At 40.5% G+C, this 23,207-nt stretch overlaps 1 protein-coding gene and 1 long non-coding RNA gene across 11 annotated transcripts in view; one reads left to right on the top strand and one right to left on the bottom strand.

The window, feature by feature from the left end:
* Nucleotides 1-18,035, top strand: part of LOC138760844 (uncharacterized) — a 93,888-nt gene extending 75,853 nt beyond the window's left edge. For both annotated transcript variants that reach the window (XR_011355903.1, XR_011355902.1), the window contains exons 3-4: nucleotides 5,083-5,189; nucleotides 17,760-18,035. This is a non-coding gene — a long non-coding RNA (uncharacterized lncRNA). The remainder of the gene's footprint in view (nucleotides 1-5,082; nucleotides 5,190-17,759) is intronic.
* The window catches only part of LOC138760843 (parkin coregulated gene protein homolog), a 314,744-nt gene that overhangs the window by 58,781 nt on the left and 232,756 nt on the right, over nucleotides 1-23,207 (bottom strand). The window lies entirely within an intron of this gene.

Consider the following 23,207-nt stretch of genomic DNA (forward strand, 5'->3'; position numbering starts at 1 on the left):
CTGTAGGTTTCTGTGAGGGGAAATGGACAAAGTGGCGATTCTCTGTCTGCCTTACGGTGGACATAAGTTAAAGAATTTCTGTTACATTCTAAATATTGTATAACATGACAATAATGAAACCATTATGTAGACAGCACAAATATCTTTGATGACTACATCTGTGAAAGGTGCATCCAGCTGCGCTGCTCCTGGGAGATCAGGTTAGGCAACTGGATGAACTCTGGATCATTCAGGAGGCAGAGGCAGAGATGGAGAGGAGCTACAGGTAGACAGTCATCCTCAAAAGTCAGGAGGCAGGTGACTGTTATAAGAGGGAAGGGGAATAGGCAGGCAGAGCAGAGCATGCCTGTGGTGGTTCCCTTCAACAATAAGTACACTGCTTTGGCTATTGTTGGGGGGAACAATCTACCAACACGTTCAAGTGGTCATGTCTCTCGCACAGAAGGGAAAGGGGAAGAGGAGGAGAGCTATTGTGATTGGGGACATGTTGGATAGGCAAATAGATAGGATGTTCTGTGGAACTTCTCTGATTGTGTTCACAGCATTCTTGAGGGGGAGGGGGAGCAACCAGATAGCATGGTCTTTGTGGGGACGAATGACATAGATAAGAGTAGTGATGAGGTCCTGATGAGGGAATATAGGGAGTTAGGAAAGAAGTTAAGGGTGCAGTTAAGACCTCAAGGGTGGTCATCTCAAGATTGCTGTCTGTGCCACATGCCAGAGAGGGTAGGAACAGGAAGTTGTGGTGCAGAGGGCAGGGGTTCAGATTAATGCATCATTGGGATCTCTTCTGAGGAAGGTCTAACCCTGTACAAAAAGGATGTGCTGTACTTCAACTGGAGAGGGACCAATATTCTGGTGGGCAAGTTTGCAAGAGATGTTTCAACTAGGTTGGCAGGGGGTGGGAACCAGAAGTAGAGATTAGGGCAGAAGGTCAAAACCATGAGGGGATACCAGGGCCTAAAAGACATAACCTGCTACAAAACAAAATCCGGTGCAGTAAATAAAAAAAGCTTCATTCCCAGATGAACTCAAAGCCTTCTACATCTATCTTGACCACAAGAACAAGAAAGAACTACCACTGCGCACTGCCATATACCCTAATGATCCTCTGCTGTTCATATCCAAGGATTACGAACAGCTGCCTTCAGGAGAGTGAATCCAAGGAAAGCATCCAGTCTGGATGGAGTAATGAGTATTAAAAATATGTGCCGACCAACTTACCAACGTATTAACAGATTTTGAACATCTCATTATGGCAGGGCGTGGTACCCACCTGTTTGAAACAGGCATCAATCAGAAGAGTGTGGAAAACTGCCTATTGACCAGTGGCACTCACATCAGCAGTGATGAAATGTTTTGAAAGGCTGTTGTTGAACCATAGCAATTCCTGTCTGAGTGGTAACATTGGATCCTACGGCAGATGCCATCTCACTGGCTCACACAATGCCTTGGAAAGCCTGGACAGCAAAGATGCATATATCAGGATGCTCTTTATCGATTACAGTTTGGAATTTAAAACCCTCAAAACTGATCAGAAAACTCTCAGACCTGGGACTCAACACCCCACTGTGTAATTTGTTCCTTGATTTCCTCATGTCTAGACCACAATCAGTGAGGAATTGGCAAGAACATCTCCTCCACAATCTCCACCAGTACTGGAGCACTACAGGGCGGAGTTCTTAGCCCCCTACTCTACTTGCTTTATGCCTCTGAGAACCAAAAAGGGGCGATGAGTCAGTTTACAAGAGAGAGCTTGAACACTTGACCAAATGGTGCACTGACAACAATCTCGCACTCAATGTCACCAAAACCGAGGAGGTGTTTGTTGACTTCAGGAAGGGAAAACCAGAGATGTACGTTCCAGTGATCAGAGGTGGAGAGGGTGAGCAAATTTAAGTTCTTGGGAGTGACTATCTTGGAATATCTTTCCTGGACCCAACACACTAATGGCATTATGAAGATAATGTGTCAGCGCCTCTACTTCCTCAGGTGTTTGCGGAGTTGGGTATGACATCAGAAATCCTGGTAAATTTATACAGATCTATGATGGAAAGTGTGCAGACCAGCTGCATCACAGTCTGGCATGGGAACATAATACCCCTGAGCGTAAAGTCCTGCAAAATTTTGTGGAGTCAGCCCAGGACCTTACAGACAAAACTCTCCCCATCATCAAGAACATCTACAGAGAACACTACGATAGGGGAGCAGCAGCAATCATCAAGGATTCACACCTCTCCACACATGCTCTGTTCTCATTGCTATCATCACAAAACAGGTACAGGTGCCACAAGACTTGCACCTCCAGGTTCAGGAACAGCTACTACTCCTCCACCATCAGATTCCTCAACAACAAACTCAATCAGAAACTCATGCAAGGACTCTTTCTTTTGCACTTTATTGTTCCCCCCCCCCCCCCCACCTGTATTGCAGTCAGTTAGCTTGCATTTCTTGATTTGTTTAAATGTGCTTTTTTGCTCTACCAATTAAGTGGTAATTCTGCCTCATCCACAGGAAAAAGAATCTCAGTGTTGTATGTGATTTCATGTACGTTCTCTGACAATAAATCTGAAATCTGATATTTACTGTATATTTTGGCATATGTCCAGTTGTAATACCCTCAAAAATCACTCAAAAAATCGGGGTTGACTTTCCCCATCATCAGCGTAGTCATTCCCTGACACCTCCACACCACTGGGCACTGCCATAACCCACTCAGACATTCTACAATTATAGAGCAAGAGGTCCCCCTCCTACCCAGGAGCCTTAGGTTGCTACTCCTGCCCGGTAAGCTGAGGTCGCTGCTTCTGCCACATAGGCTGAGGTTCCCACTCCTGCCTGGTAGGCTGAGGATTTTTTTTGACTGATTCTTTTTACTTGCTATGGTAATTTACAGCATTGTTACTTGGCAACAATGGGTTGTTGCAAGGCCTGGACAGCCAGAAAAAAAGGAGTCGACTTATACGTCGGATATACCATAAAACCATTAAAATGAGGCTAAAAAGGGTGGGGGGGGGGGGATCGTCCTATCTGCCAGTCGCTTAATATGTTGAAATATATGGTATTTGGCAATGAGAAATGTGCAGGGCTCTGGAAAAAAAAGGAATAAAATTAATTGGACAGCTTGTTGAAAGAGCAGGACAAAATGGGTTGAATGGTCTGTCCATGGTTGATATGATTAGATGATTCAGCACTATTGACTCCTATTTCTGTCCCAATAAACATTTTACTCATGCACACAAGACAGCAAGGCAAAATAGAAATTTCTCCCAAATAAAGAGAAAAGATTAATGATGAGAACTTGTACAATGAAGACACTTACAAGTACAGATCACTACTACAATATACTTTGAAATCACAGCCCTTAAATTATATTGGATTTACTGGCATTTTTAAAATTAATTTTGCAGCCAAGATGGTATCAGAAATGAGAAATTGCAAAAAATAAATTAAACTAGATTACACTTGAAAATTATGAAGGGGCCTTCTTATTTAGAAGTAAGGATTGTATTGTCATTTGACATGTCCAAGAAAGAATGAAATGCTTTGTATTGCATTTTATCCAGGTAAGTCATGATACTTAAGTGCTAGAGGTAGTGGAATATAAGATCAGATGTGTATGGAATTGTGTTTCAGTAAGACAAAGACAGCAGGGTATGGTGATACTGGGAGAAAGTGTATGATAACGAGAAAAGTACAGTTAAAACAGTGCAAGTGCACTACAAAAAAGTAGGAAAGAAATTGTCCTTGAAGATGTCTCCACTGAAACAATCTATTTCTAAATGGTCTCCATTGGCTTTATCTTTAATAAGTTGTATTAATGCTATTAATTTGTTTATAGATGGTAGCTTAATGTCTTTTTAACAATTATCCAATAAATATAATATATCTATCACATTTTTTTAGGTACTTCCAAATTAGAAATTTTCTGAATACTTTTCTGCCTAACTTTCCAACATTGTACCAACCAGATTCGGTTGATACTTTTTTCATTTGAACCCTTCTCATAAGGATTTAATAGGTTTAATGTTATCATCAGAATTTGATTGCAATCTTAATAACTTATAAAAGGGCCTGAGAAGAGGAACTTCAGTTACATCTTCCAGAGAAACTATGGGAGAAGGCCTGAGATGAATGGTGAGACATGCAGGCTTTAAATGATGGAGGCACACAGGCCTTAAATGGTGAAACACGCACTTAGATGGAAGGAGCAGTTCATGAAGTGGGTGAAAGAGAATAGGGATGACAGAAGGTTGATTAACTCAAGAAAACTCTTGCTTTGGTACTTCAGAGAAAATCCTTTTTAGACAAGGGTCTTCTTCAGCAATTAGAATCCCTTTTATGGGTTAATCGAAATGGAGTGGAGTATCTCTTCTGCCAATAGAGAACTTTTTTCGCGGGTCAGTCTAGTAGTATACAGTATTTCTCCAACTTTAAAACCCTTTTCAGGAGTCAGTCAAAGTGGTTTCTCATCCTTCAGTAAGAAGAAAAAGGAAATCTGACAATTCTTTCGATAACCACACAGTGAGGCCAAGTGGGTTTCTCAATCCCACAAAGGGGGTTGAAGAGATGTTTCTCTTGTGCTGCCTTCTTAAAATGGCTCTTAACAAATGATGCACTGTATTGTTAAGAAGTTGGTCTTTGCACCTGGCTTCTCTGGAGCTTCTTCCCTTCACTTTACAAAATGTATCAAATAAAGAACATGCTATCTTCAAAGCCTGCTGTTAGTTCAAAGTCACTTTCCAAAACCTGTAGGCTTTTGTTAACTCTGTTCTCTTAAAGGGACAGTCCCATACAAATAAAATGGAGTGAAAAATGGGAGAACATCATAGATTGGTTAATACCTCTTCAATATGTGCTCATCATTTTTTGATTCAGTTTAAAGTGGTACATCAGGCTCATATGTCAAAAGACAAATTGGCCTGTATTTTTTTTATAATGTTAGTCCTATTTGTGATAGATATAAATCAGAAGTAGCTTCTCTAACTCGATGTTGGAGAGGTATTGAATAGATATTTTTAGGACTTCATCAGCTATACTGGATATTAGTTTGCAACCTAATCCATTGACTGTTCTTTTTAGAATTATACTTCCAGAAGTTGGACGAATTCCCATTTCCACACATTGTTGGCTAGAAGAGCTATTTTATTGAAATGGAAAGATTCTAAGCCACCTACTTTGACTCAAAGGTTCTCTCAATTATGTCATGTTTAAGTTAAGAGTTGTACATTTGATACTTCTGTTAAAATTGAGGAGACTTGGTGACCCTTTATAAATTATTTGCACATGAATTAGTATAATTATTTTCACTTCTGGGCTATATTTAATTTTATTTCTTTTTTCTTTGTTGGTGAAGATCAGATAATTATTTTTTATTAATAAATTCTCATGATAGGCTTCCCAGTCTTTTTTTTCTTACAGTAGGTGGGGTTTTATGTCATAAAATTTTTCTTTTTTTGAAGATTTTGGTTTGAGGAGATGAGAATATATCCATTAATTGTGGTATAATGCGATGATATATCATATGATATCATAGAGTGATTTTTATCTCCCTTCTTGATTACGTACTCCTATTCTCCTCATTATTATTTACCTATAATATGATTAATAAAAAGATTGAAAAAGAAAGATGTGTTCACTAACATAGGAAGCAACTCTACAGCTCACAAATTTATTGTCACAAATAAAGCCAATCAGGAATTCAAGACAAAATGAGAATGCAGAATTTATTGCTACGTGAAGCAATTGAGGTGAATTTCAGAGAAGCATAGAAGGGGAAGTTAGACAAATGCATGAGGAATATGAAGAAGAATGAAAGGAACATTTTTGAAAAATACATTTTGACATCTGAAGTGAAAATCAAAAAAGTGCTTGTGCTGGAAATCTAAAGTAAAAACAGAAAGGGATAGAAATGCCTAGAAGGTTCATCTGTGTCTTTGGAAAGGGAAACAGAATCAACATTTCAGGTCGCGGACCCTTTGTCAGAAATGGGAAGGAGATTAAAAAAAAGCTTGTTCATTTCTCATTCTCCAATTACTGCAGTTCCCTCTGTAACCATATAACCTTGTTTACTGCTTATTTCCATGGTAATCTCAGTCATTTCCAATTAAGCATCTTCAATCTTAAAAGAAGTTGTTCCTTCAGCCTAATGTTTCAGGCTTTGATACTTCTGTATTTTTTTCCTTGATGGGAGTAGCATGCAGGGTTCCTCCCTGATTTTCTGAGCCTTCTTTAAACAATGATCCCCATAAATCCCATTGATAAGGGAGAGGGCAAGCCCTAATCCTCTCCATCCTTTTTATAGTCCTGTGGATTGACCTCTGATCCAATGCTCCACAGCAACTGTACCACACTGTGATGCAGTCAGCCAGAATACTCTCGATAGAGCTCCTGCAGAAAGTTGACAGAATGGTGGCTGATAGTCTCGCCTGCCTCAGCCTTCTAAGGAAGTGCAGTTGCTGTTGCACCTGCCTGACAAATGAGATGTTTTGTGTCCTGGATAGGTCACTTCTTAAATGAATTCAAGGAACGTGGTGCTCTCCATTCTCTTCACTATCGAGCTATTAATGTGTAGTGGAGGGTGGTTGTCCCTGGTCCTCCTAAAGTCCACAATCATCTCCTTTGCCTTGTTCACCTTGAGATTCTTGCACCATTTCATGACATTTTTCCCCTCTGTATTTCAACTCATCATTGTTGCTGATGAGGCTAATAACTGTCATGTTATCTGCAAAACTTGATACTCTTTTGGAGCTGAATCTGGCTTTGCAGTTGTGGATCAGTTGCGTGAAGAGGAGCAGACTGAGAACACAGTGCTCAACATGATGGAGCTTGAGGTTTTGCTGCTAATTTGAACAGACTGGCCATTCTGTTGGGAAGTCTAGAATCTAGTTACAGAGAGGGATAATGAGTCCCAGCGAAGACAACTTCCTCATGAGCCTCTGGGATATGACTGCATTTAAATACTGAGCTGAAGTCAATCAACAGTAGCCTGGCAAATGAGGCGTTATTCTTGAGGCTATAGCGTGATCAGTGGAACAGTTTTGTCTGTAGGCGAATTGAAATTCATTCAGCGTCTCTGGGAGGTGTGCTTTGATACGTTCCATTACCAGATGCTCGAAGCATTTCATAATGATGGAGGTCAGTGCCAATGGGTGGTAGTCATTGAGGAATTCTACTGTTGCCCTCTATTGGCACCAGGATGATGGTGGCTGCTTTGAAATCCAGTGCAGTTATGGAGAGATAATTTGGTATGGAGAAATAACAATATAATTTTAATACTTTTTATTAATTCATTGGTCAAATAACTGCAGGAAAGAAACTTTCCTTAAATCTGGTGGGCATGATCTCATACTTGTGAATCTTCTTTCTGACGGGGCTGAAGGAGGTAGGGGGTAGGGAAAATGAAGGGAGTTTATTACAGGGGTGGTTTGATTCTTTTAAAGTATAGGTTGCTTTTTCAAGGCAATGAGAATTATAGATGGAGTCAAAGGAGAAAACGCGGTGTGTATGATGGACTGAACCATGTTCACAAATCTCAACAGATTCTTGGACGGAATAGTACCACACAGTTATGCACCCTCATAGGATGCTTTTAATAGTGCACCTCTAGAAGTTGTTGAGAGATGCTGGTGAATCCCAAATTCTCTCAGGCTTCTGAGGAAGTAGAGATGTTGGTGCACTTTCTTGGCCATTGTGTGGATCAGAACAAGTCACTAGAGATATTTACCCCTAGGAATTTAAAGCCATCAACTATCTCCACTTCAGCATCGTTGATGTGGATCTGGAAATGAACTTCATCCCTCCTCTGGATGTTTATAACCAGTTCTTTGGTCTTGCTGACATTGAAGAAGGGGTTGTTGTCCAAGCACCAAGCCATAGGTCTTTCTGTTTCCCTTCTGTACTTGGCTTCGTCATTGTAAGAGATCCTGCCTATAATTGTGGTGTTATCGGCAAATGTATAGATAGAGTTGGAACTGTGATTGTCCAGATATTTGTGGGTGTGTAGAGAGTAGAGGTCTGAATATGATACTTTGTGGTGCCCCAGAGTTGAGGATAATCATGGAGGAGGTGCTGTCACCAATCCTCACTGATTGTGGCCTATGTCATGGATCCAATTGCAAAGAAGGGATCATGGACACCTAGCGAGTAGATGAGTTTATTTGGTACTATTGTGTTGAAAATGATGCCACAATCGATAAAAAGTCTTCTGACATAATTGTCCTGTTGTCCAGGCACTCCAGGCTGAGTGTAGGGCTAAGGAGATGGGATCTGCTGTGGACCTATTTCAGTGGTATGAGAACTAGAGTGTATCAAGAGTGGCTGGTAGGCTGGAGTTAATGTGAGCCATGACCCAGATCTTGAAGCACTTTATTGGATAGATATTTGAACAATAGGAGAATTAGGGTGATGGGAATGTGAATGTAAGTGGAGCTGAGCCCATGGCCAGACCAGCCATGATGTTATTGAATGGAGGAGCAGAGTCCTCTCCCCCCACATAGGAAATAGGAACAGAGGAAGTAGGAACAGGAGTAGGCCAAAAATGGCCCATTGAGCCTGCTCTGCCATTCAATATGATCATGGCTGATCTAATTTATGACCTAACTCCACCTACCTGCCTTCTCCCCATATCCCCTAATTCCTCTATCATGTAAAAATTTATCTAACTGAATTTTAAATATGTTTAATGAGGTAGCCTCAACCACTTCCCTCGTTAGAGAATTCCAAACATTCACTACTCTCTGGGAAAAACTATTTTTCCTCATCTCTATCCTAAATCTACCCCCCCCCCCACCCCCCCGAATCATGAGACTGTGTCCTCTCGTTTTAGTTTCCCCGGCCAGCTCAAAAAACCTTCCTACATCTATCCTATCCATACCCTTCATAATCCTATATGTTTCTATAAGATCTCCTCTCATTCTTCTGAACTCGAGCGAATACAATCCTAGATGATTTAATCTTTCATCATAAGTCAACCCCTTCATCCCAGGGATCAACCTAGTAAACCTCCTCTGGACCGTCTCCAAAGCCAGTATATCCTTCCTCAAATATGGAGACCAGAACTGGACACAGTACTCCAGGTGCGGTCTCACCAGTACCTTCTACAGTTGCAACATTACATCCCTACTCCTGAATTCAATTCCTCTAGCGATGAAGGCCAACATTCCATTTGCCTTCTTAATAACCTGATGCACCTGCAATCTAACTTTTTGCGATTCATGCACAAGCACTCCCAAGTCCCTCTGCACAACAGCATGCTGTAGTTTTTCACCCTTTAAATAATATTCAGCTCTTTTATTTTTCTTGCCAAAGTGGATAACCTCACACTTACTAACATTGTACTCCATCTGCCAGACCTTTGCCCACTCATCCAGCTTAACTATATCTCTCTGCAGACTCTCCACATCCTCATTACAATTTGCTCTTCCACTCAATTTGGTGTCATCTGCAAACTTGGCTACACCACATTTTGTCCCCTCCTCCAAGTCATCAATGTAAATGATGAACAGTTGTGGGCCTAACACTGACCCCATGCGACACCCCACTTACCACTCTCTGCCAACCTGAAAAACTCTCATTTATCCCGACTCTCTGCCTCCTGTCAGACAACCAATTTTCAATCCAGGCCAATATACTTCCCCGGACTCCACTTTCCTGTAACTTACTGAGAAGTCTCTTGTGCGGCACCTTATCAAACGCTTTCTGGAAATCCAAATATACAACATCAAACTGTTCCCCTCTATCCACCACACCCATTATATCCTCAAAGAATCGTAACAAGTTTGTCAAACAAGATCTTCCCTTTCTAAAACCATGCTGCGTCTGCCTGATTGAACCCTTACGTTCCAAAAGTTTCACTATTTCATCTTTCATGACGGCTTCAAGCATTTTTCCAACCACAGATGTCAAGCTAATTGGCCGATAATTTCCAGTCTTCTGCCTACATCCCTTCTTCAAAAGTGGCGTGACATTTGCTGTCTTCCAGTCTGCCGGGACCTGCCCAGAATCCAAGGAATTTTGGTATATGACCACCAATGCATCAACTATAACTTCTGCCATTTCCTTCAGAACCCTTGGATGCATATCATCAGGACCAGGTGATTTGTCTGGCTTTAGTCCCATTAGTTTCTCCATCACTACTTCCTTTGTAAAAACTATTTTATCAAGGCCCTCCCCAACATTCGCATCCTAACTCTGCACTTCGGCATGCTGGACATGTCTTCCACCTTGAAGATTGACACAAAATATTTGTTTAATGCCTCGGCCATTTCCTCATTTTTTGCTACCAGTTTTCCTTTCTCATCCTCCAAGAGTCCTATGTTAACTCTGGCCACCCTCTTCCATTTTATATATTTATAAATTCTTATTTGGGTGTTAGCCAAATACAAAGGTGGGTGGGGAAGTGGAAAGGGAGGAGTGGCCTATGAAATTTAATCCTATCTGAAATGGCAGATCTAGTTTAATCTGAGCAAATGTGAACTTAAGGAGGTCAAATGAAAGAGGAAAATATACATCTAATGGGAGGATCTTTGCAATATTGATGTAGAAACCTAAGGGTCAAAATTAATTATTTCCTGAAGGTGATAAAGGAGGTGATATGGCTTGGTGACCTTCACTGGCTTAGGGTAGGGTAAGAGTAAGGAAGGGATGTTGCAGCTATATAAACCTTTGGCTGCAGTTGGAGTATTGTACAAAATTCTGGTCACCACATCATCAAAAGGATGTGGAGCTTTGGAAAGGGTAGAGAATAGATTTATTGCGATGCTGCCTGGTATATCTATTCTGTACCCTTTTCAGAGGGTATGAGTTGTAAGGAAAGACTGGTCAAATTTGTTTTCTCTGAAAACAGAAGCCAAGGGAAAATCTAAAAGAAATTTATGAGGCGGAGAAAGGGTAGACAGTAAGAATGGAATGTTTTTTTCCCAGAGTGAAAATGACAAAAGTTTAAAGGAAATAAATGGAGCAATTTTTTTTCAACACAAAGGTGCCTGGAACAGACTGCCAGAGGGAGTGATAAGAGCAGATGCATAAGTAGCATTTAAAAGGCTTTTACATATGAATACGCAGGAAATGAAGGGATACGGATCAGGTGTCAGCAGAAGAGATTCAGCTTAACATGACATCATATTCAATAGAGATGTCGTAGGCCGAAGAGCCTATCCCTGTGCTGTACAATGGTCTATGACACTTGTCAAGACAGTTATTTCACTTTGGTAAAAGTATGTGTACGTATATAATTTAATAGGTTCTCATGAGAAGTCATTTACTTGAACAGTTCCTTCAGTGTTTTGCGTACTGCCATTCACTTCATTTTCCATCATCTACAATGGATCTCACCACCAGACACATTTTTCTCTCTGTAATCACTCTCTCTGTGATTCTCTTGTCCACTCCTCCCTCCCTACTAATCATCATTACTGCCCTCCTCCTCACCCTGGAATTTATCCATTTGAGAACACCTAGTGCAACACCTACATTTATATCACCACCATTCAGGGCTTCAGTCCTTCCAAGTGAAGCAATACATCATCTGTGAATCTTTCAGGAGTCATTTACTGCATACAGTGCTCCAGGAGTGGCCCCTTTACATCAGGGAGACTGGACACAGTCTGAGAGATCACTTCATTGCATACCTTCGCTCTGTCCACTGCAACAGCAAGGATTTCCCAATGGCCAGGCACTTCAAATCCACTTCTGATGCCCACACTAACATTCTGTCCATTGCCTCAGGTACTACCAGGTTGTAAGTTGGAGGAACAGCACTTTATATTCCATCTTGGCAGTTTCAAACCAGACAGCATCAATATTGACTTCTCTAATTTCTGGTACCTCCCCATCCACCCAGCCCCACCTCCCATTTTTCATTGTCTCTTGCACTCCAATAGCTCAGTGGTTAGAGCACTGGTCTTGTAAACCAGGGGTTCCTCGCTGGGGCCTCATTTCTGTGAGGGGCACTGGACAAAGTGGTGACTCTCTGTCTTCCTTACCGTGGACAAAGTTAAAGAATTTCAGGTATGTCACATTCTAAACGTAGTATTCCTACTCTTTCTCCCCACCCTTTCCCTTTCTTTCTCCTATCACAGTACATATTTCTCTGCCTCTGCCCTTTTGCTTCTTTCTTTATTTTCCCATTTCTTCCCCTCCCACCTGCCAGCCTGTGCTCCTCCGACTCCCCCACCCATTTATTCAAGCTTCCATCCATTTCTTGCTATTCCTGATGAACAGTTTTAGCCTTAAACATTGACATGCTTATTTAAAGTTGATTGCCTGACCTGCTGAGTTCCTCCAACATTTTGTTTGTCACTTGAATATTAATTCTGCATTTCTCTGCACATACTCAACCTGACCTCCATAAACAACTCACCTTAAGAAGCCAACAATGCCTAAAAGAGCTGACTCACCGATGTTATAAATGATTTTTTTCATTCTGATTCCCTGTGAAATAACATTCAGTTACAATGCCAAATTATCTCAGAGAAACCCAGTACATTAAAATAACACTTTACATTGCATGATAAAATGAAAATATTTGCTAGATGCAATTACATCACCACCATTTTGAAGTATTATCACCCCATCCTCAGCAAATTCCCATTGAAAACAATAATCTTCAGTTTGGAAGATGTGGAAACATGAAAGTGTTTGAATGGGATTACGTTGGTTTTAAACCTCTTTGAAGTTAAGTAGCCTGCTGACACTTATTGTCAAGGATGATGAATATACACTTGGGCTGGATACTGGAAGGCTGCCAGTTCCTTTTTGAACCATGTCCCAGAAAAAAAGCAGTGTTTTCAAGAGAACCATAGAACCATAAAACATTACAGCATAGAAACAGGCTCTTCAGCCCTTCTAGTCTGTGCTGAACCATTTTTTTGCCTAGTCCCACTGACCTGAACTCAGTCCATAGTCCTTCATTCCTCTCCCATCCCTATGTTTTACCACACTCCTCAGTGCCCTATCATTTACCATGAATGTCCTTTCTTGGTTTGTCCTTCCAAAATGCAACACCTCACACTTACCATCTGCCATTTTTCAGCCATTTTCCAGCTGGTCCACATCCTTCTGTGAGTTTTGAAAACTTTTTTCACTGTCCACAACACCTCCAATCTTAGAGTCATCTACAAACTTGATGCTCCAATTTACCACATTATCATCCAGATCATTGATATAGATGACACAATAACAAGTGTCCCAGCACTGATCCTGAGGCATACCACTAGTCACAGGCTTCCAATCTGAGAAGCAATCATCCGCCACTACTCTCTAGCTTCTCCTATCCAGCCATTGTCAAATCAAGTTCATTACTTAACCATGAATACCTAGTATCTGAACCTTTTTGACTAACCTCCCATGAGAGACCTTGTCAAAGACCTTAAGTCCATGTAGACAACATCCACATCCTTTCCTTAATCAACTTTCCTGATAATCTCCTCAAAAACTCTATACGATTGGTTAAAACAACCTACCATGCACAAATTCATGGTGTTGACTATCTCTAATCAGTTCCTGGCTATCCAAATAATTGAATATCCAATCTCTTACAACACCTTCTAATAATTTACCTACTACTGATTTCCATGGCTACTTTTGGAGTCTTTTTAAAACAAAGTAACAATGTGAGTTATTCTACAATTTTCTGGTACCACATCTGTGGCAAAGGACATTTTAAATATTTTTGCCATAGCCCCTGCAATTTCTACACTAGCTTTCCTCAAGGTCCGAGGGAATATCTTGTCAGGCCCTGAAGGAGGGAGAAAAGTGGTGGAGGATAAGCCTCTGATTTAAATGTAAATCTTTAACAAATGTTTCTAGCCTGGAGCACAGATTGGATATAGTGTTACAACTTTGGTGCAACTCAAACCTACAGTGACCTGGGTTCAATTCTGACTTTCAGTGCTGTCTGTGTGGAGTTTTCTTGTTCTCTCAGTGACCACAGAAGGGTGTGAATCAAGTCAAGTTCAAGTTTGACAGATCTCATTCTGTTCTTTTCGCAATTTAGGAGAATGAGGGGGGGATGTAATTGAAACATTTTGAATGTTGAATGGCATGGACAAAGTAGATGTTGGAAGGTTGCTTCCCCATGGTGGGAAACCGTGGGAATGAGTAGAAAAATGGACAGACACAATGGGCTGAATAGCCTATTTCTGCTCCTATATCTTATGGTTTTATCATCCGATGGTACAAGTATAACCCAACGAAACAGTGTTCTCCAATCTTCAGTGCAAAATCATGCAAACACACATTCCGACATAATACACAGATAAGCGATACATATGGAATGTGTATGTACACACACACACACACACACACACACACACACACACACACACACACACACACACATATATATATATTGTCTAATAAATAGTGGACTCAGAGAGTGAAAATTTGGTCATTCAGTGGTTTCACTTCGTGCAGAAAGAAGCTGTTTTTTGGCCTGGTGATTCTGGCTCTGATATTCCTGTATCACTTTCTAGATGGGAATAGGTAAAAGATGATGTGTGTGGGGTGGTAGGGATCCTCAGTGATTTTGTATGTCCTCTTCAGACATAATTATAGGAAGGATATAAACAGAGTGGAGAGAGTGCAGAGAAGGTTTACCAGAATGTTGCCTGGGTTTAAGCATCTGGAGTATGGGGAGAGATTGGACAGATTGGGTCTTTATTCTTTGGAGCGTAGAAGGTTGAGAGGGGATTTGATAGAAGTATTTAAGATTATGAAAGGGATAGACAGAGTGGATGTGGATAGACTATTTCCGTTAAGAGGAGGAAAGATTAAAACAAAAGGACATGAGTTAAGAATTAAGGGGCAGAGGTTTAGAGGTAACATGAGGGGGAACTTCTTTACTCAGAGAGTGGTAGCCGTGTGGAATGATCTTCTGGGAGAAATAGTGGCGGCGGAGTCAATTGTATTATTTACGAAAAGGTTGGACAGGTATATGGATGAGAGGAAGATGGAGGGTTATGGGCATTGTGCAGGGAGATGGGACTAGAAAGGGGTGTTTGGTTCGGTGTGGACTAGAAGGGCCTAATGGCCTGTTTCCATGCTGTAATTGTTATGTTATGTTATGTTATGATCCAGGTAGATCATGTTGATCGGTTGGAGGGAGACCCCATTGATCCTCTCTGCTGCTCTTATGGTCTTGTGGATTGAAAAGACTCTACAGCAACCATGCCACACTGTGATGCAGCCAGCCAGAATGCTCTTGATAGAGCTCCTATAGAAGGTTGGGACAATAGTGGCTAGTGCCTTGCCTGCTTCAGTCTTCTCAGGAACTGCTGTCCCTGTTGTGCCTTCTTGACTATTGAGGATATGTTGTGAGTCCAGAATAGACCACTAGTTAGGTGGATTCTGAGGAACTTGGTGTTCTCTGCTCTCTCCACTATTGAGTCATTAAAGTGTAGTTAAGGGTGTTCATTCCTGGTTCTCCTGAAGTCCATGATGATCTTCTTTGTCTTGTCTACATTGAGACTCAGGTTGTTATTTTCACACCATATCACGAGATTTTCCATCTCTTTTCTGTACTGTTACAGATCATTGTTGCTGATGAGACCAACTACTGTTGCGTCATCTGCAAATTTGATGACAGTGTTGGAGCTGGATCTGGCGATGTAGCCATGGGTCAGAAGAGTGAACAGGAGCGGGCTGAGCACACAGCCCAAAGGTGCCCCAGTGCTCAGCTTGATGGTGCTTGATTTTCTGCTGCTGTCTTGCACAGACTGTGGTCTTTCTGTAGGCAAGTCCAGAATCCAGTTACAGAGAGGGGTGTAGAGTCCCAGTCAGGTCAGATTTCTCACCAGCCTCTGGGGAATAATCATATTATATGTCGAGCTGAAGTCGATGAACAGCAGTCTGGAATATGAGGTGTTGTTCTCCAAGTGGATTAGTATAGAGCGGAGGGACATTAGTGGAATGGTTTTGTCTACAGGAAAACTGAAATGGGTTCAGAGTTTCTGTGATGTGTGCTTCAATGTATTCCATCATCAGAACCTTGAAGCATTTCATAATGGGAGAGGTCAGTGCCATCAAACAATTCCCCCTTCCCCTCCATTGACACTATCTATACTTACTGTTGCCTTGAAAAAGCAGCCAACATATTAAAATACTTTTCTCACCCTAGCCACACTCTTTTCACCTCCTTTCTGTCTGGAAGATTCATGTGTGAAATCATGCACCACTAGATTCAAGGACAACTTCTTTCCTGCTGTTATCAGTCTCCTGAATGAACTTCACATTAGCAAAATTATGTTTCCTTTGCTTAGTGCCAACTGATTTCTCTCTATAACTCTTCACTTTTGCTTGCGGTACTGCATGGCATATCAAGACACACTGCTTGTAATGCACAATTCATTACTATGTCTCGGTACTTGTGACAATAAATTTGACCTTGTAGTTTCCTCCAGATGCTCTAGTTTCCACCCACAACTCAAAAAGTGTAGTATGGTTGCTGTAGAGAATTTTCAAAACTGTGGAGGTTGGTCAGTTAATTGGTCAATTAAATTACCCCTAGTTTATGGATAAATGTTAGAATCTGATAGCAGATGGGGTTAATAGAAATGAGGAGAGAATGTTGTCATCATATTACAGGAAAAATGTGAAAGCTTTGGAGAGGGTGACAGTCTGCCAGAATGTTGCCTGCATTGGAAATTATTGGCTTGTGCAAATTACCTCTTATGCATGGATGGATAATAGATTCTGTGAGAGGGGGGAAGGGGAAGAGGGGAGGGGGGTTGGAGTTGATGAGAATGAGTGGAGTTGAAATTAGGTTAGTGGAGAATTAGTGTGATTGGGTGATTGATGGTTAGCGTGGACTTTCTGGACTGAAAGGCCTGTTTCCGTCGTGCCATTTGATTCTATAACTCTAATTTGTTTGGCCAAATTAGTAGTCAATATTCCTTCTGAAAACTCTGCAAAGAATATGTGATTGGTGAATTTACCATTACCATTACTTAGATCCCCCTACCAGAATAAAATGTCCAGGAAGTCTAACCATTTTGCATCTTGGTAAATATCACCATTTTGTCTAAGAACCCACAACAGGCAAATTGCCATCAATTTAATCAGCTGTCTATGGGTTAAGATGGCTAAAGCTATTTGGAGACTCCAAAATTTCAGAATGTTAGGCCTGTCCAGAGGAGTATGAACTTTGGACACTTTAGAAAGTTAGGTGCCATTTTCAGATATGATGGTATTCAATGACAAACTCCTTTTGTTTGTGAGCCTTTTGCAGTTTACAGGCTCCTGCTGTTGTTGCTTATATATCTGGGCTGGCAAAATGCCATGCATTGCATCACCTCACTGTTTGTCAAACTTGTGGAATGCAGTGTGTGAAAACAACAATTAAAATGGAATTTAAAAAAAAGGGAAGCTGTAAAATCCTTAAAGATATTTGTTTTCCAGATTAAGCTAAACTAAAGCAATTCTCAAAAAAATTAAATAGACTAACAAGAAATGAATTTGAAACAAAGCAACTTCAAAACTTGCCATTATCTACATTTCAAAATTTTGATGTTATGCTAATTCATATTTATTTATAAATATGCACAAAACAGGAATAGATGTTTATGTTGTATTAAAATTATTTTTTAATTGATCATAACTAACATGAGAATAGGTTTGATTGCTTGAGTAGGAAGGTGATATTGAAATATGGTTTTAAAATGAGAGCACACAAAGTTGCAAATTTTTGAATGTTAATATGTTATAATTGTTGCATATGATTTTTTTCACGCTGATGATCTTTCTTGATCCAATGTCCACAGATAATGGGAAAGAAGAAGCAATCAGGTTTGAATAGGGTGCTGATTTACACCAATACATGCATGAACTGTGAAATTTGAATGATCTTTGTGCGCAGAAACCCAAGAAGAAACCCCACCCACATCACTCCCTTGCAGAGGCCTCAGTATTCCTAAATCCAGTCTGGAAATAGCTTCAGAAAAGACATAATGTTCCCTGATGATCAAGTACCACTCAATACTGTTTGTATATGGTTACTTTCGGGATTTTGCTGCTATAATAAATGGAAATGAATCCAATCATGTGGCTTTTGAGGAGTTTTCTTCTTTGTAATGCAGAAGCTAAGTCCAGATAGCTTGATAAGTAACAAAATACAATCTACTGTAATGGTTAAATTTGAATATCAATCCATAAGACCATAAGACATATGAGCAGAATTAGACCACTTGGCCCATCAAGTCTTCTGCACCATTTGAATCATGGCTGATGCATTTTCCTTAAACCCCATTTGTCCCTGAAACCTTTGACACCCTTACTAATCAAGAGCCTATTAATCTACACTTTAAATATACCCAATAACTTGGCCTCCACAGCCAACATTTAAAAATTTTAAATATTTACATTTAGACAAACTGCAAGGTAACAGGCCATTTCAGCCCACAAGCCCATGCTGCCCTATTACATCCAATTAACCTAAACCCCCAGTGTGTTTTGAATGGTGGGAGGAAACCAGAGCCCCCAAGGAAAATCCACGCAGATATGGGGAGATTGTACAAACTCCTTAAAGACAGCACAGGTTTCGAACTTCTGTCCTAATCAGTGATGCTGCAACGGCGCTGTGCTAACCGCAACAAATTCCAGATTCACTGTCCTCTAGCTGAAAAAACATCCACATCTAGTTGTAAAAGGATGTCCTTTTAATCTGAGGAAGTGCCCTGTGGTTCTGAGCTTTCCCATTACTGGCAACATCTTCTCCATGTCCACTCTCTTTCCACACCCCCCCCCCCCTCACCATTTCTTCTGAACTCCAGCAAGTACAGACCTAGTGTCATCAAACTCTCTAAATATGTTAACCCTCTCATCCTTGGGATCACTCTTGTAAAGCTCATCTGGACCCTCTCAAACAGCCCTACATCTTTACTTAGATAGGGGACACAAATCTGCTCAAAATGCTCCAAATATGGTCTAACTAATGCCCTATAAAGCCTCAGCAGTACATCCTGGCTTTTATATTCTAGTTCTTTCAAAATGAATGTTAACATTGCATTTGCCATTTTTGCTATCAACTGCAAGTGAACTTTTAGGGAATCCTGCACTGGGACTTCCAAGTATCTTTGGACCTCCACTTTCTGAATTCTCTTCCCATTCAGAAAATAGTTTACACCTTTATTACTTCTATACATGGGGATAGTGCCGGAGGATTGGCGCATTGCGCATGTGGTTCCGTTATTTAAAAAGGGTTCAAGGAGGAAGCCTGGCAACTATCGGCCTGTAAGTTTGACGTCTGTGGTAGGTAAATTAATGGAGAAAATTCTTAGAGATAGTACTTATAAACATCTGGATAGACAGGGTCTGATCAGGAGCACTCAACATGGATTTGTGGGAGGAAGGTCATGTTTGACCAATCTGATTGAATTTTTTGAAGAGGTGACTAGGAATGTGGATGAGGGTAGCGCAGTGGATGTTGTCTATATGGACTTCAGTAAGGCCTTCGATAAGGTACCACATGGAAGGTTAGTTAGGAAGGTGCAGTCTTTAGGTATAAATTTTGAGATAGTCAAATGGATTGAACATTGGCTGAAAGGGAGAGGCCAGAGAGTGGTAGTGGATAATTGTCTGTCAGGTTGGAGGCCGGTGACCAGTGGTGTGCCTCAAGGATCTGTATTGGGCCCATTGTTGTTCGTTATATACATTAATGATCTAGATGATGGGGTGGTGAATTGGATTAGTAAATATGCAGACGATACTAAGATAGGTGGAATAGTGGATAATGAAGAAGGTTTTCTAGGATTGCAGAGGGATTTGGGCTGCTTAGAAAAGTGGGCTGAAAAATGGCAGATGGAATTTAATGCTGATAAGTGTGAGGTGCTTCATTTTGGTAAGAAGAATCAGAATAGGACATATGTGGTAAATGGGAGAGCATTGAGGAATACAGAAGAGCAGAAAGATTTAGGAGTGACGGTACATCGTTCCCTGAAGGTAAAAACTCACGTGAATAGGGTGGTGAAGAAGGCTTTTAGTATGCTGGCCTTTATCAATCATTGCATGGAATATAGGAGTTGGGAGGTGATGTTGAGATTGTATAAGACGTTGGTGCGGCCTAATTTGGAGTTCTGTGTGCAGTTCTGGTCGCCTAATTATAGGAAGGATATAAACAGAGTGGAGAGAGTGCAGAGAAGGTTTACTAGAATGTTGCCTGGGTTTAAGCATCTGGAGTATGGGGAGAGATTGGACAGATTGGGTCTTTATTCTTTGGAGCGTAGAAGGTTGAGAGGGGATTTGATAGAAGTATTTAAGATTATGAAAGGGATAGACAGAGTGGATGTGGATAGACTATTTCCGTTAAGAGGAGGAAAGATTAAAACAAAAGGACATGAGTTAAGAATTAAGGGGCAGAGGTTTAGAGGTAACATGAGGGGGAACTTCTTTACTCAGAGAGTGGTAGCTGTGTGGAATGATCTTCCGGGAGAAATAGTGGCGGCGGAGTCAATTGTATTATTTAAGAAAAGGTTGGACAGGTATATGGATGAGAGGAAGATGGAGGGTTATGGGCATTGTGCAGGGAGGTGGGATTAGAAAGGGGTGTTTGGTTCGGTGCGGACTAGAAGGGCCTAATGGCCTGTTTCCGTGCTGTAATTGTTATGTTATGTTAAATATACACTTCCCTATGCTGTATTCCATCTGCCACTCCATTGCTCATTCTTTTAACCTGTCCAAGTCCCCCTACAGCTTTCTTCCACAACACCACCCTCCCTTTACCTATCTTTGTATCATTCTCAACCTTTCTCACACCATCATTAATATCACTTACATACAATATGTGAAGTAATGGACCCAACACCAACCCCTGCAGAACACCAAAAATCACCAAAAGCCAGCTGAAAGGCCGCCTTTATTCCCAATCTTTGCCTTCTGTAGGTTAGCCAATCTTCAATCCACAATGATATAAAAGAGAAGAATGTATGAAAGCAAATCAAACTATCTTTGATTCTTCCCATTTGGGCATTTAAAAGCAAAAAAAATCAAATTAATAATGTCAGTGATTTGCTGTAAATGAATGCAGCACTGAAGGGTGAAAAACTGTCTTTCTTCCCTTGTAGATGGTCGCAAATGTTCCGATGGAACTAATCAGAGAAAAGCATTAGTGCTCCCAGCGTCATGCCCAATACCCCAATCTCCTTTAACCAACATCTTCATTGCTGTTTGTGGAACCATGCTGTTGGCAATTCAATACCAATTACTAAGTGTTTTGGGGGAGGTGCCATAAATGCAAGTTCATTCTTCCTGCCTTATCATGATTAAGGTCTATTGTCAATGATTTTGTGATTCAAACAGAAATCTGTTCGTGGAACCATCCTGAGAAAATGACATTTTAATATGTTACTCTTTTTCAATCTTTTCAAGTCATTTATACCCCTGGCATGTTGATTGTACTTTTTATGCCAATTTCAAAAGAATGTACATTTCAAAGTTTTTCACAAGACTATTGCACTAGCTTATGAAAATCTCAGGTTGATTACTGCAGTTGCATTTCATAATACAGCTTTATAATAAGCACAAATCTAGCTCATAACCTTCAAATTCCTGCTGTGTAGCATCAAAAATATTGAAGAAAAGATGCAACTCGGCAGTTGAGATACTGAAAGAAATGAGAAATAGCAGTGTTGATTGTCAGAGCAGAAAAAATGGTGTTACATAGATGCTTTCTGTTCTATGCATGATCAGAGAACAAAAGCATCCAGCTCATGCATCACTGAACTTGCTGCAGCGCCCTGTCACAGACCAGTTCTGGGAGAAGGTGGGGGGGTGGTGTGCAGGGGAAAATGGATAACCTATAGAGCGTGATTTAATCAGAAAACTTTTTTCCTTCTTTCCAGTATTATTTGTTTATTGCTTCTCATGTATACTAACCAAAAATAAATCTTGAGTATGGAAACCAACATTTAAAAAACAGGCTTTAGAACCATCTGGACTTGCCCTGGAGTCAGGTCTGTCAGGAAAAAGTAATTAGTGAGTTAACAGGACCAATTCCTGCTGCATCATAGTATAACAACAGCAAAATTAGACAAAAAAAGGACACAATTTCCCCTGAATTCTTTCTATTTTGCTCAGAAGATGGGTTCTGGGGGCTACACCATCTGTACAGAAATAAACATGAATAATCAAATTGGCAAGGTCAATTATTGAGGATGTTTGCTTCAGAACCCAGCTGCCTCAATTCAGATGCTTGTGCACAATGTTTGGTACTAAATAAAAAGTCTGAACATCTTTCATCATTGTTTACTCGACATTTGACAAATACATAACACCGATCTCTAATGCTAGTGGCCAAAACCTAGTAAAATAATACTCACATTAATTACATAATTCTTTTTTACTATCAGACTAATTACCACTCAGAAGGATTCAATCAGAGTAAATTATCCATCATTAGTTACTTGTAAACAACGTGTCAGTAAATTTGTCAGAGGGTGCAGAGAATATTAAATTTTGCTCATCGTTGCTTTATCTTTCGCTATTGAAAACCTCTAGTATTTTTTCAAATTGGCCAATTGCTGCTGATTTGAAAAGACACAATTACAGAATGCACATAAATACACAGATAAAATCTGTGGGAGAATTGGGGGAGATGCGTTTTGGGGGCTGATCTTTGCATTGTGTAACAAATTCGTAAATCCATTCTGCATATCTAGCATCAAAATTACCCTTATTAACATATTTCCTGAGACATTGAGACAAGGAGCTATTGAATCATAAAGAATAGCAGAGGAAGTCAGATCTATCTCCATAATACTCAGTTTCAACAAGAGCAGTGAACAGAGATCAGGAGCAGAAGCTCCAGATCCTCTGTATAACCCAGGGAGCTCAGCTACTGTAGCTACCTCACCATTGCAGCAGCCCATCTCCAGCCTTGAACATAAACCTTGGGCCCTCTCAAAAATCTCAGCTGATCTCAATTTACTGAGCTGTTGTAGTGGAGGAAGAAGATGAGTTTAAACAAATTCATATGAAAACAACATTCTTGTAAAAAAAATGTTTTGAGTTAATGTGGTTTGAATGTACAAGAAAATTAAATATAATCAGAATCAGTATTTATTGACATAACATGTCGCAAAATTCATTGTATAAAAAGGAAAATCTGAAAAGGAGGTCTTAGTTCACTTTGCATCAGATTAAGTTGAGGCCAGATACCAAGCATCATGTTAATCATTCTTTTCTTTGGCTTGGCTTCGCGGACGAAGATTTATGGA

Source organism: Narcine bancroftii, chromosome 4, assembly GCF_036971445.1.
Source record: "Narcine bancroftii isolate sNarBan1 chromosome 4, sNarBan1.hap1, whole genome shotgun sequence".
NCBI classification, from domain to species: domain Eukaryota; kingdom Metazoa; phylum Chordata; class Chondrichthyes; order Torpediniformes; family Narcinidae; genus Narcine; species Narcine bancroftii.